Source organism: Leopardus geoffroyi, chromosome X, assembly GCF_018350155.1.
Source record: "Leopardus geoffroyi isolate Oge1 chromosome X, O.geoffroyi_Oge1_pat1.0, whole genome shotgun sequence".
Classification (NCBI taxonomy): Eukaryota; Metazoa; Chordata; class Mammalia; order Carnivora; family Felidae; genus Leopardus; species Leopardus geoffroyi.
This window is the reverse complement of record NC_059343.1, coordinates 95,163,323-95,178,197: the sequence shown is the minus strand read 5'-3', so window position 1 is coordinate 95,178,197 and position 14,875 is coordinate 95,163,323. Positions and strand designations below refer to the sequence as shown.

Sequence of the window (14,875 nt, the reverse complement as noted above, 5' to 3'; positions counted from 1 at the left end):
TCCCCATAGAGTATCACATCATCTGCAAATAGTGAAAATTCGACTTCTTCTTTGCCAATTTGGATGCCTTTTATTTCTGTTATCTGATTGCTGAGGCTAGGACTTCCAGTGCTGTGTAAAAAACAATGGTGAGAGTAGACATCCCTGTCTTGCCCCTGACCTTAAAGGAAAAGTTCTCAGTTATTATCCATTGAGGATGATCTTGGCTGTGGGTTTTTCACGCATGGCCTTTTTGATGCTGAGGTATGTTCCACGTACCCTTAATTTATTGAGGGTTTTTACCATGAATGGATGTTGTACTTTGTTAAATGCTTTTCCTGCATCAGAATCAGCAAATCTATAGAGAGAGAACATAGATTAATAGTTTCTATGTTTGACAGGGTCGGGGCAGGGTTGTGGGTGAGTGGGCATGCTAGTGAATCTGAGATTTCTTTTTGGGCTGATAAAAATATTCTAAAATTGACGGTATTAACGTTTGCACAATTCTGTGTCTGTACTAAAATCTGTTCAATTGTTCACTTTAAAAAGGTGGATTGTACGATATGTGAATCATATTCCAAAGCCGTTATTTATAAAAGATAATAAAATACAGAGAAACACAAGACAAAAAATATAAAATAACTTCAGGCAATAAATGTAAGTAGAGCTAAATTTCCTGTTAAAGACACAGATTGTCAGACTGAATCAATATATTAAAAAGAAAAATACATAAATATATGCTGTTAACAAGGTATGTTGAGAGGTTGAATGTAAAATCATGGTGAAGTTAGCAGCCAAATGATAACAATAAAGAGCTTATATATCATACTGAGACATAATGGGCAATAAGTATGATACATTCGTATTGACAGTTAACCTCAAAATAAAAGTTTCAACTCATTATGAAGATGCATAATTCCAAACTTGCATGTACCCAGTATCTTAGCCTTAAGACACATAGAGCAAAATCTATAGATAGAATATAAACAAATAACAAATGTACCATCATAGATATTTTAACATGTCTTTCTCAGTGTTTGATTCATCAAGAAACCAAAAAATGAGTGAGGATAAAAATTATAACAGCACCATGAACATATTTGATTGAATACACTTTTTAGTAAAATCCAACTACATTGCCCCCAGCAAGTCTTAGGCCACAAAACATGGGAGCTGATACTGACAACAGAGGGTTGAAGTGATAGAACACGAAATCTAAATTTGATAGGGAATAAAAGAAAAGATGATGGAGAGTTTATATGGATAAAGCAGATGAGTTTGTGAAACAGTGGTGAAAGAACTGACATCCTGAGATCGGGAGAGTGAGAATCACGAAAGCATTGTCAAATGGCATGGTGACCAAATTTAGTTCAGAGGTAATTAGTGCTGTGTGACTACAAGGTCCAGAGGGTTACCATGGAAATGTCTGCCCCAAATGGGGTGGAAGTCATGGGAGATGAAGATTAAGGTACTCCTGGTCCAGAATGATGGATGGATCATTAACGTAGATTTGAAACACCTTAGGATGTCCAGACATGAGTGGAAAAGAATACTGAACTAACCGTGAGTCAAATCTAATGAATGGAGGAACATGAGCAGCGATTGGTAGTTCCACAACCAAAGAAGGTGTGTTTAGATGCCATAAAGCAACGTTTTCCCAGGCAATAAACCAAGGTTTTTACAGATGTGTCCAGCTCTAAAAGAAGTATGAAATGAAGCGGACACTGATCCCATTACTGGATCCAAGGGTCAATTTAATGTTAGAGAAATAGCAGCCTCCACTTGATGGTGTGGGAAGAGAAGTGTTATCAAGAGATTAACCTGTTTAAATTGAGGTTAGAGAAAGTTAAAGTTGGTGAAAGGAGCTTAAATTGTAATACAGTTTGTTGAAATGTAATGGAAGTTTAAAAGATAAAATGGAGAGGTAAGAGATAAAGAGATCAGTGGTAGATTTAGTCAGGGGATAAAGGAACAATAGTTAGAAGGAGAACAGACAGCCGAATGACCTTACATTCTGGGAGCTGATCAAGGATGTGTGGATTAAGCTGCTTGATAGTGATTAGAAATCCTGATGTTTCTCCAGTGGATGGCAGTGAACAGGTGTAGGTCCCTTACACTTCTGAGAGGATTTGAGTCTTTGCTGGATTCAAGGGAGGGAGTTATTATCTGGTTTGAATTCTTGGGGATCTGGCTTATAGCTCTAAAGATTCACAGAGTAGATGTGAGATTCCCATTAGCAACCTATTTTTCATTGCATTGAGTCTTTTGAAGAGTCCAGGCTCGATGTTCTACAGAATGTCCCACATTCTGGATTTATTAGAATGTTTCCTTATGATTAGCTTCAGGTAAAACATCTAGGAAGAAGATCACGTGAGTGGTGTGTATAATTCCCACAGTATCCAATGAGGAGTCACATCATATGAAGCCATTCCGTTGTTGTCCTCAAGCTTGACCACTTGGTTAATGTGGTAGCCACCAGATCTGTCCATTGCAAAATACTATTTCATCTTTGGTCCAATCAGCCATAGCTTGAGGGTGAACAGGGTCATACGGTATCGACCTTGGTGATACATACTCAGCAGAGATGTGAGACACAGATAATAAGTGAGGACTAGTATACACATATGATCCATGTATGGTATAAATCGATAAGAGCTGGAAGAGAAGGGCTTATAGGAACATAAATGAGGGAGCACTTCTGTGTTTCTAGAATGGCAGTGGTGGTTGTGGACGAAATGAAGGGAAAGCTGTGGAGCAAAGGTGATATTTCAGAGTTGGATCTTTGTTTATTGTTTTTTAATGTTTGTTTATTTATTTATTTATTTATTTATTTATTTATTTATTTATGAGAAAGAGAGAGCACGCAAGCAGGGGAGGGACAGAGAGAGAAGGAGAGAGAGAATCCCAAGCAGGCTCTGCATTGTCAGCATAGACGCTTAGTCACATTGCAGGGCTCAAACCCATGAACTGTGAGATCACAACCTGAGCCGAAATCAAGAGTCAGATGCTTAACTGACCGAGCCACGCAGGTTCCCAAGAACGTTGGATCTTTAAAGATGAGTTAGAAGTTAGAGAGGGAGGGAGGCAAACCATAAGGGACTCTTAAAAACTGAGAATAAACTGAGGGTTGATGGGGGGGTGGGAGGGAGGGGAAAGTGGGCGATGGGCATTGAGGAAGGCACCTGTTGGGATGAGCACTGGGTGTTGTATGGAAACCAATTTGACGATACATTTCATATTAAAAAAATAATAATTAAAGATGAGTTAGAGTTTTATTAGTGACTGAAGGGGGTGAGGGCATCCCAGGCAGTGAGAATAAGCACGAGAAAAACAAGCTGAAAATAGGGGCCTGAAATCCCATGGTTCATCTGGGAGAAAAGTAAACAAAATAAAAATATAAATACATACATTAAATAAATTACTTCAAAAATAAATATAAAAGTTCATAGTCACTAAAAGAAAAAATACACACATACATACACATACATACACAAAATAAATCCATCCATCCATCCATCCATCCATGGAGTGTTAGCACGTAAGACGTATGGAAATGAGGTTGGAGATGACGTTAGGAAGGTAGACTAGGGTTAGTTATGAAAGACCCTGAGCTCCATGGTAAGGAATTTAGCCATAGTTCTTTAAGTGGTGAATGTTAATGAAGGAAAGGAATATTCGGATTGACCTTTTAGAGGTATGTGTGGATGACTGTGGCAGATAAGAGGGAAGATTGGCAAGAAGTGTGAGAAAGGTTTTTGTGAGAAATGAGGACACAGACTAGGTCAGTGGTAGTGGAGTTAGAAGACGGAACTGATATGAAGGAGTTTCTAAGGGATGAAATCAACTGTACTTGATGAGTGCCTACATGTGGGCACTGGAGAAACAAAGACTGTTCTAGGCTTTCCGACTTGAATCGTATTGATGGTGATGCCATTACCAACAGTATAAAGAAGGTAGTAGGAGAAACAGATTTAGAACAGGAAAGAAATTCTACATGTATTGAATTTCAGTGACCTAAAATAAGTTACAATTTCTTAATTGCAATTTCATTTTTCCTCTTTTTTATGAAGCTATTTTTTTTCCATTTTAATTCCGTATTCCTACCTGGATCATAGAGAGTAAACTGGTGTGATATGAACAACATACATTCCAGGTAGGCATGATAGAGAGCAGAGATAGAGACCTAAAGGTAACCAGGAAGGAATCGATCAGTTGTTCCCTGGGCTAGACTTTGGCCATCTGTCTTTGTGATATCTGAACCAATTTGGATTGAAAGTTAAGGGAAGAGCTGTTCTCAGAGGATTTGTGTACCTGCTCATTGATACGCTTTATGAAGTAACTTGAGCCATTTAATTTTCCAGTCATGTGAGAAAAATCAACCCACAGAATGATGCTCAACTCTTGAAGATTTGCAAGGATTAATTAAAATATTTCTCTTTCCTTAGAAGCCAAGCATTTGTCGTACTGATCTTAAGTAAGATGCATCAAGTATTTTCTTTTTCTTGAATTCCTTTGTTTTTCCGACAAAGCTGTTTTTATTTATGATAATCGATTCCACTGAACTCTTTAATTTCAATCGATGCTAAAAATAAACCCCCTAGAGGAGGGACAATACTGAACAAAGAAAATAGGCCAACGCTATGACACGGAGCTGCATGCACAGCTGGCTGTGTACTAATAAACAACATCCAAGAAGACTGGGTTCTTAAGAATTTTTCCCAAATGATGGTCATGATCTGTGCCTTCCAAGAATAATACGTGCAGTATTTTAATAAGGGTAGAGAAGGCGTGGGTAACAAGATCTCTGTTTTCATCAGCGTTTTCAGGTCATGACACGTAAACAAAGATGTCTGCCTTATACATTCCTGGGAACGTGGAAGAAACCTTTAAGTCCTTTATCAAAAGGTTGATAATTTTGAAAATATTTTTAAACAAGAATAATCCATTTATGACACTTTAAATAAAACTCCAAGATCTCTAGGGTGCACAGGGGCTTCAAGGCGTGGGTGGTGTTGTCCCCTGTGATCCAAAGCGAGTTCTTTCTTTTGGAAATACCACTACCAATTTCCTCTCTGTGTAATTTAGGTTATATTGTGTAACGGTCAGGGTTTAGAACTCAGTCTTTCCAGGTGTATTTTGTTTCCGTGTTCTCTTCCTGAACTCTCGTTTTTTTCTAGGGTAAAGAGTGTCTGATAGAATTTTGATTCTGAACATCAACTTGGGGTGAGAAAACAGAGACTGAGGCACTGCGATGGGAAAAAGAGAAAACCATATACCTGTTTGCCTGTACGTCATGTTTTCTTGCTTTTTACTTGGCTTTCTACTCTTGCGTACTTCCTCTATTTTGTGTGAAATTCAAAAATTTCACACTGATTCTTTCTCTTCCAATCTGCTAGATCAACTCTGTCTGGATTAGGAATTAAAGAACAGAGAGTAAGAAATGAAGTATAAAACAGAATGAGGAATCTGCAGGAAAGGAAAAAATAGAGGGAACCAGATCTGGAAAGGGACGTCACACAATTTATGAAGCAAAAAACAAAACAAAAAAACAAAAAAACCACCACTTCCCTTCTATTATCCTTGTTCAGCCTTTCTCCCCACCTCCATCATCCTTCTTTTTGTTCTTCATCGTCTTCCTGCCTCGCCTGATTTTCCTTTCTATCAGGCTTTGCCCTTTGCTACCTTGCTGGCTACTTCCTTGAAGATTAACGGACATACCTAAAAGTATTATTCTCACAGGCATTTGCCTTTTACGAAAAGGCTGTTACAAACTAGAATTAATTCTAGGCCTAAGAATGAATTCCTAATGGTTTGAGGGAATTGGCTTCACCATTTGTAGAGGTGTGTTGTTCGTGCCCTACTTCCATACTTCTCCCTTTTGCATCTGCTTCCCTCTCTGACCTCATTCTTCCAGCCACCCCAGTCTCCACCAGGCTTTCTACACGTTCAGTTCCCAGAAAATATTAGTACTGTCACCAGGATCGCGTGATGTGTGTATGTATGAGGAGGAAAGTGGACAACACCTAGATGTACACACACGTACAAATGTATGTGGGGACAGGGTTGCAAACTTGACTGAGAGCTATAATTCCAGACTGTGAGGAATGAAGACTGTCAATCCAAGCAACAACATAAGAACTTCTCTCACAGGGGTCGCCTGCTTGTCCACTGCATTCAGGCAAAGAGGATTTTATCTATTTCAAGAAACTCTTCTATCTGTGATTTCTTACTTGCTAGCTGATTGGATTGTCTTCCAGTGAAATATGATTATTAGATCTGTGATACAGGCTTGAACATAAGCCTTGGTCTTTTTAGTTATTCAGAAACTATAGTAAATCTCTCTCTCTCTCTCTCTCTCTCTCTCTCTGTATTCCCTTTGAATTGGCTTTTTTCCTCTTTCAGGGTAGCAGTATGTGCAGGGGCAGATGCTTAACCCTTTATTGCTCTAGGGAACTGTAAGAGGCAACCAAGATGATCTTAGGGAATATGGGAGGAAAAAGGGAACACACAGAGGCTTAATTCTTTTCAAGACCACCCTGAACTTAGATGTGGACTGGAAATAAAAGAGAAAAATAAAATATAAACCTTGCCAGTTCATGAGGAAATCATCTGTTTTAGTATGATACTCTACGATCCTTTGGGAAAAGAACAGTTTGTATGAAAAAAAGATACAGATGGGACTGTAATAAGTTGGAAGATGTGTAAACACAGTGACCTGTTTGTGAACTGTTTCTCCAAGAGCACACGTGTGAAGATGTTCCCCCAGCCTTCCTTAGTCTTGATTCCCTGTGCATTTGGATATTGTCGTCTTTCTTATGTCTCTTTAAAAATCAACGGCGGACTGATGGCTGTTTACCAGTCTGTGTTCTCCCCTCCTTCCTGTGCACACAGCTAGACTCCATTTCCTAGCTTTCCTTGCAGTTAGGTTAGGCCTTCTAAGTTCTCTTCAATGCAATGGGAGCAGAAATTACAGATGTCGATTCCAGGACTTTTCCACAGAACCTCCACACCTGTACTTGCGAGCTTTATTTGCCTCCCCGTAAGAAGGAATGATGGTGACCAAAGCAACATTGGAATCCGTGTGTCTATGTGTTGAAAACAGAGAGGCCATCTGATGACCTGAGTACCCGCTCTGGATTGTTACATGAATACGAATTAAGCCTTGGTTGCATTTGAACCATTACATGTATGTGTTTACAGTTTAATCAACCCCATAACATTGCAGGAGGAACACACTGTATCTCCCACAAAATCTGGCACAATGCTGCATAGGTACTCAAAGAAAAATGGTTGACTGGAAGAGCCCCTACACTAGCCCATTCATGAGAGAGCTCCCTGAGGGTATAATTACCATAGAACGCTACCTTGCAAAATTCCCACATCCGTACATAATTTCATTATCTTTTTAAAATTTTATTTTAGGGGCGCCTGGGTGGCGCAGTCGGTTGAGCGTCCGACTTCAGCCAGGTCACGATCTCGCGGTCCGTGAGTTCGAGCCCCGCGTCGGGCTCTGGGCTGATGGCTCGGAGCCTGGAGCCTGTTTCCGATTCTGTGTCTCCCTCTCTCTCTGCCCCTCCCCCGTTCATGCTCTGTCTCTCTCTGTCCCAAAAATAAATAAACGTTGAAAAAAAAAAATTAAAAAAAAAAAAAAGAAAAAAAAAATTTTATTTTAGACAGAAAGAGAGAGAGCACAAGTGGGGGAGAGGGGCAGAGGGAGAGAGATTCTTAAGCAGGCCCCATGGTCAGTGAAGGAGCTGGACACGGGGCTCGATCCCACGACCCTGGGGTCATGACCTAAGCCGAAATTAAAAGTTGGATGCTCAACCAACTGAGCCACCCAGGCGCCCCAATAATTTCATTTATTTTAAGTGATAATTGATATTCGGGTATTAAGCACGTACTGAATGCCGTGTTTTAACTCACAAAACGTCCTGGTGAGGAGATGATATTACTTCCGTTTAACATATGAGGAAACAAGTTCAGAGAATTAAGCCACTTTCCCAAGACCATTCAGCTTCTAAGTGGCTGAAGTGGGATTCAAATTCAAGCCTCTCGGACTTCAAAACTCTTTCCATTATACCATGCTTCCTTAAATATGTGCTAGGTTTAATATACCATGTCGGTTGTTTAGATTTATAATCTTGAGAACATAATATGATTCAGAGCCAAGTATCATCACTTGGAATTTAGTAAGTCTCTCAATAAAAATAATGACACACGAGCTATATAATCTTAGCCAATTAACAGAACCACTTAATTAGTCCGGTAATCAGCTTATGACCACCTTTTACACTCTTTCTCCCTCAGTGATCTTTAAAATTACAGAGTAAATATAGTAAAAGCTCAGCTAGAAGAAATGAAGAGCTGGAAGAGACTGAATCTGAGACAGTATGGCTAAATCATTTTCTGGTTAGGGATCAGAAAGCAACGGAACACATTTTTCTTTGTAGTCTTTTTTGAAAAAAATCTTTTAAAATTCAGAAATTGAGTCTGTTCAACAGACTGGTGGAGTGGTATCCCAAACTAGAGATGTGCTCTAGGGATTGTTTCAGATGGATATCAGAGTTGAGTATACATATAAGAATGTTTACGCTTTAGGGGCGCCTAGGTGGCTCAGTCGGTTAAGCGTCTGACTTCAGCTCAGGTCACGATCTCGCGGTCCGTGAGTTTGAGCCCCGTGTTGGGCTCTGGGCTGACGGCTCAGAGCCTGGAGCCCGCTTCCGATTCTGTGTCTCCCTCTCTCTCTCTGCCCCTCCCCCGTTCATGCTCTGTCTCTCTCTCTCTGTCTCAAAAATAAATAAACGTTAAAAAAAAATTAAAAAAAAAAAAGAATGTCTACGCTTTATTAATCAAGAATGATGAGTCTGGTTTGTTATACAAAATAACTGTAAAATAATTAATTTATAAAATATGAAATGTATATAATTACATGCAAACACACACATATAAAAACAATGTTATCACTTGGTGTGTTTGACAACAGAGGGTCATATGTGATGTCATATTTATGAGTTGTCTGCAGCAAAAGTATGGAGGAGTGGACAGAAACTTCATTTATTAGTTTAACTTCACCACCTTGCAAGATGGCGCAGTTTGCACGTTCCCAATTAAATTTCTCAATCACATTACCAAGTTTATTTTTAATAAACTAACCATCATTTTGTGAGACTCCTGCAAAGAACATGGATGATGTTACTAATAACGTATGCATAGATGAACAAGAAATTGACAGCATTCTTAGTCAGCCACGCTCTTAGTTAATATATGAGACACAAAAACAAATACATGCAAAACAAATTCAAAAACCATGATGATCTAATTAGATCTGCTAATTAGATCTGGCTTACAGGGGCATCTGGGTGGCTCAGTAGGTTAAGCATCCAACTCCGGCTCAGGTCATGATCTCACGGTTCATGAGTTTGAGCCCCACGTCGGGCCCTGTGCTGATGGCTCAGAGCCTGGAGCCTGCTTCGGATTCTGTGTCTCCCTCTCTCTCTCTGCCCCTCTCCCACTCGTGCTCTGTCTCTGTCTCTCTCAAAAGTAAACATTAGGGGCGCCTGGGTGGCGCAGTCGGTTAAGCGTCCGACTTCAGCCAGGTCACGATCTCGCGGTCCGTGAGTTCGAGCCCCGCGTCGGGCTCTGGGCTGATGGCTCAGAGCCTGGAGCCTGTTTCCGGTTCTGTGTCTCCCTCTCTCTCTGCCCCTCCCCCGTTCATGCTCTGCCTCTCTCTGTCCCCAAAAAATAAATAAACGTTGAAAAAAAATTAAAAAAAAAAAAAAAAGTAAACATTAAAAAAAACCCTAAAATGTTGGCCTACACAGTTCAAAGTTAACAGGAAGACTTTGGTATATCAATTTATATCCTGTATAGTAGCAGTAAGCGTCACCCTAAATAAGTTCCGTGCCTTACGACATTAGCTAATTATGACACTACACGTGTATAATTTATAAACAAACACTTCTACTGAGAGGCTATGTTCAAAATAAGAAAATACCATAGAGTTTATTATCTACAAAGTTGGAATCGCTTCTCGGCCTTTTGGCTAAGATCAAGTGTACAAAGTTGGGAAACCAACATCTTCACACAATATCTTATCTTACTGTATTGGCAATATTTATTTACATATCTGTTTTCTATACTAAATATTAATTTCCTTGAGGGGAGAAGGGCTGTGTATTATGTTTGTATCTAGAATATGTAGCTCTTGGTTTTAGAGCGGTAGGTACTCAATTAGTATCTGCTAAATGGAAATAGAAATTTGTCGCCAACATTAAATGACAGCAAAAGGGGCTCCTGGGTGGCTCAGTCGGTTGAGCGTCCGACTTCAGCTCAGGTCACGATCTCACGGTTCGTGAGTTCGAGCCCCGCGTTGGGCTCTGGGCTGATGGCTCAGAGCCTGGAGCCTGCTTCTGATCCTGTGTCTCCCTCTCTCTCTGCCCCTCCCCCATTCATGCTCTGTCTCTCTCTGTCTCAAAAATAAATAAACATTAAAAAAAAAAATGACAGCAAGAACTAAAATAGCCTGAATTCTTTTACCACATATAGATAGGTTTTGGTCATCTGATGTTGAAATAGCACTTTTGTGTTTCTCCCCTAGAAAATGGGGTGAATATTTCCTATTCTACCACTGATACTTCTTATTCTACCTATTTCAGTGGTTTTTTATGAAACTGCATGCAAAAATGAAGATAAATGTTAAAACCACGTACAGCTCCGGGGTGCCTGGGTGGCTCAGTCGGTTAAGCATCCAACTCTAGGTTCGGCTCAGGTCATGGTCGCACGGTTTGTGAGTTTGAGCCCTTGGACTCAGCACTGATGGTGCAGAGCCTGCTCGGGGTTCTCTCTCTCTCTCCCTCTCTCTCTCTGCCCCTCTTCTGTGTTCCCTCTCTCTCAAAAATAAGTAAAATGAACTTAGAACACACAAAACATGTACAGCTCTGATGTGTTCACATTAGTTTTCAAATATAAATTACTTGGGAAGCTTAGTATTATGAAAAACTAAGAAAAGAAAATGGCAGAGGAGAAAAATGTTAACTATGTGTGGAAAATGAAAGCAAATGCCTTTTAACGTGTTCGTGGTTCATAGGTTTGAGCCCTGGGTCGAGTTCTGCACTGACAGTGTGGAGCCTGCTTGGAATTCTCTCTTTCTCCTGCTCTCTCCCTCTCTCTCTCTCTGCCCCTCCCTGACTTGTGCTTTCTCTCTCAAAATAAATAAATAAACTCAGAAAGAAAGAGAGCGAGAGAGAGCGAAGAAATGGAAGTGGAGAGCCCAAAAGAGACATCAGTGGGGCAGCCTCCCTGTTCTGTTTGAGAAGTCATTTTCTGAGAAGGTGAAGGTTTACACAGTCACATGAGAAGGCAAGTCTAATACTTCACTTCCGTTTTGTTGGTTAAGGTAACCAAATAGCTTTTTGTACATGTGTGAGAAAAGGCGCTAAAGCAGGTTCATGAAACCAGGGTAGATGTAGCACCTTGGGAGAAAGGAGTTTGCTGTTAAAATCTCAGGTTTTTAATAGGTGGGGATCCCAGAAACAGGAATAAAAGGAGTGAGGCTTATTTATGTGGAGTGAGGCTGACTTACCCTATCTGATCAAAGTTAAGGTTCATGAGAGATCCAGCTGAGATATTTCCTGATTATGCTCTGATACCACCTTTCAGGTTTTTTCGTGAACGTTCTTATAATGTCTTCAGTTCTGCACAGACTGCTTGTCCTACCAGCTCACAAATCAGTCCATGGGGGTCTCTTGTATTTTCACGTACATTCCGCTGTTCTCCTCACTCCTTTTGTTTCTTGCGTGTGTGCCCTTGTTTAAGTGTTTATAAACAACACACGTGATTGTGTATATGAATATATATATATAAATATATATAAATATATATATATATATCAATATAAATGAGGAAAGAGTATACCTTCTAAGTGCTGAGTAAATGTTTTGAGATAAGTAAACCAAAACAACATCTAATAATAATTTGCAGTTGGATGAATTATACTGGCTGTTTTCAACTCCGTGATTTAGCTGATGATTGATGCCTTCATTATTATATCAAAATAGCATGTCAGACTCCCAGTCTGTATAGTAGCTATCCCTCCTATGGCTTGTTCAACACATTCATTCATTTACAATGATATATTTATTAAGCGCTTAATCAACATCAGGTACTGCTGCAGTTGCTTGGGAGTCATCAGGGAACAGAATAGGGAAAAAAAATATCTGCTGCATAGAGCTTACAGTCTAGAGGAGAGAGACAAGCAATAAATGACAAAATGACCAACGATGTAACTAAACAAGTACGTAGTACTGTCTATTAGAAGGAAATTCACGGGGCGCCTGGGTGGCTCAGTCGGTCGAGCGTCCAGCTTTGGCTCAGGTCATGATCTCACGGCTCATGAGTTCGAGCCCCGCGTCAGGCTCTGTGCTGACAGCTTGGAGCCCGGAGCCTGCTTCCGATTCTGGGTCTCCCTCTCTCTCTGCCCCTACCCCGCTCATGCTCTGTCTCTCTCTCTCTCTCTCTCTCTCTCAAAAATAAATAAACATTAAAAAAATTTTTTTTTTTAAAAAAGAAGGAAATTCGTGCTTTGTAAAATGCAGAAATAGTAGGTGTACTAAGGGGGGCTGTGGATTGGTACAGGTTCAAATTCTATATAGAGTGGCTACAGTGTAGGTCTTATTGAGGAGACATTTAAGAACCCAAAGGAGCAAGTCAGGTACTGAACCAGACTGATTTTTTAGGGCCCCTCAAATCTTATTACAAAGGGGATACATATTCTGCCTCTGTGCAGGGTTGGTCCCAATCATCAGCCACCTCAGGGTTAAATTCAGAGGGCACCATTTCTTTCTCTTGTCGAGAGTCTGACTCAGTAAGAGAAGACAGAAACCCTAGAGAGGCATTAGTTCTCATGCTCTTGTGTAATATATGGGAAGACAACTTTTTATGTTGGCAATACCTTCTTACAGTCCAGGAGTTTTCACATATAAATCATATGGCAATCAGATCATAAAAATGCACCTTGGGATGCACTGTGTAATTCTCCAAAGAATCTAACTTCACAAAATGAAGTGGTCTGGAAATGAGGATGAGTCTGTAGTGTCAGCCAAAATATTTTTCCAGTGACATAAGAATTGGGGAGCCAAGAACCGCATCACCCACTCCAGATTTCTGGCTTCCTCCCAGGAGTCTAAACATTTGTTTCCTGAGAAATACCACTTGAATAATTTCTTGGCTTCTGGACAGGAATACCAACAAAGCTAGAACTGCATTGCCCTTGTTTCATTTTGTGAGCTAGAGTCAGAACTTTTAAATTTTTAAAAATGTGTCTTTGCTTGCACTGTGGTAATACAGCTATAATTTGGATAATCTGGGCAATATTGCTTAATGTTGTTCTGGGAGATAAAAATTTCAGGGAAGGAGCAGAGTCCATTGACCCCATGGGAATTCTGAATCCATTCTAAAGAGTTTCAGAGTACAAAACATAAAAAGAGAAACTCAAACCCAGGCAGACTTTACCAGAATCCTGAAGAAACAACTAGGTCACATGATATAAGAGATGTGCTCTAAGGGGATTGTTGAAGTAATAGTATTCATTAGCCCAGCAGAAGAGGAGCCTTGTAGATAATTTAATAATCGTTTTAAAATGTCAGTGACTCAGACACAGAGGAAAGTCAATAAATATTCTCTTTATTCTTAGATGACTAAGTAGACTTAAGTAAGGCCATTGGAGATTTGGGGTAGATTTAAGGAGGAATCTTGATTGTGAAACACTGGAAATGGTTCCTCAAGAAAGTGGTGGAATCATCGCTCTAGAGAAGTTTATAAATAGGAAAAAGTCTCATCTGTCTGTGATGGTTTTGACTGTAGCAGCAGACCCAGCCATCCTGAGGTTTCTTCTGTAATATTGCATTTGGTACATCAGCTTTGTTGGAATCATGTTGTCTTTATATAATGTGGGAGTACTGGCACGATTTGCATTTAAACTATTGGTTAAGTAATATTAAAAAAAAATACGGATCTTCTGTAAACAAATTATAACCTTTAGTAGTTGCCTCTCGTTTCCAAACGTTATGTCATGACAGTCTGAGCACTATCTCAGTACGTTTCTTTCCTCTGTCAGTAATAATTATTTTATGGGTGATGGTTAGTATTAACATTACCCATTCTTCTTGAAAAGAGGGAAAATAATGGGAACGATGCCAGTCCCCATACGTTCTGTTACCTTAAGCATTTTGTAAAAGAATACAGGATGTATTTGAATAGTTTCCTTTCCACAGATATCATCAGGAGGTTACCACATTGAATGTTCTTTTCCTATAACTTCATTTGCTTTTAACCCATATCACTCTCCTTACATAGGCCTTGTAGAGACAATTCACAAGAAGTGGCCGGATCTCCCGCACATTTGGAAGGGTAAGTTTTCATTTTCTTAAAACTTGCTTTAAAAGAGTGTGTAAGACAAATGCCTTTGTAATAAAACAACATTTATTCTAAACTCTCTTTCAGACAAGTTAGAGTTGGATAGAACTTTGAAGGTCATCAAGCTTATTCTGTGGAGGAAACAGATCCTGAGAAAAGGAAGTTTGTAGCCAGTGGTAACAGTGATAGTCTCAGGACCCAAACTCAGGCCCCCTAACTCAAAGCTTAGTGCTTTTTACAATACACCTTCCTAAATCTTTCTCTGGGTAGTTATTTGTCTGCTGGTTATTTGGTGGAATGTGTATGTGTATGTCTGTTAGGGCTAACAATCTGTCGGTCCCTGGACGCGTGACAGCCATATGAAAGTGTAGGAGCAGAATTTTCTCTTCTTCCCTTCTAGGTTCATTGGCTGGTCTAATAATCAAATTGACATAAGGCAGGTTAACAGGAGAATAATACATTTCATGTGTACGGGAGCCCCATA

At 39.9% G+C, this 14,875-nt stretch overlaps 1 protein-coding gene across 4 annotated transcripts in view; it reads left to right on the top strand.

Annotated features, from left to right (window-relative positions):
• Window positions 1-13,744: 13,744 nt before the first annotated feature.
• The window catches only part of IL13RA2 (interleukin 13 receptor subunit alpha 2), a 72,579-nt gene continuing 71,448 nt past the window's right edge, over window positions 13,745-14,875 (top strand). The window contains exons 1-2 of one of the 4 annotated variants that reach the window (XM_045471421.1): window positions 13,745-13,885; window positions 14,332-14,385. The gene's annotated coding sequence lies outside the window, so the exon portion shown is untranslated. The remainder of the gene's footprint in view (window positions 13,886-14,331; window positions 14,386-14,875) is intronic. The other 3 variants (XM_045471412.1, XM_045471413.1, XM_045471419.1) reach the window with 3 other exon arrangements.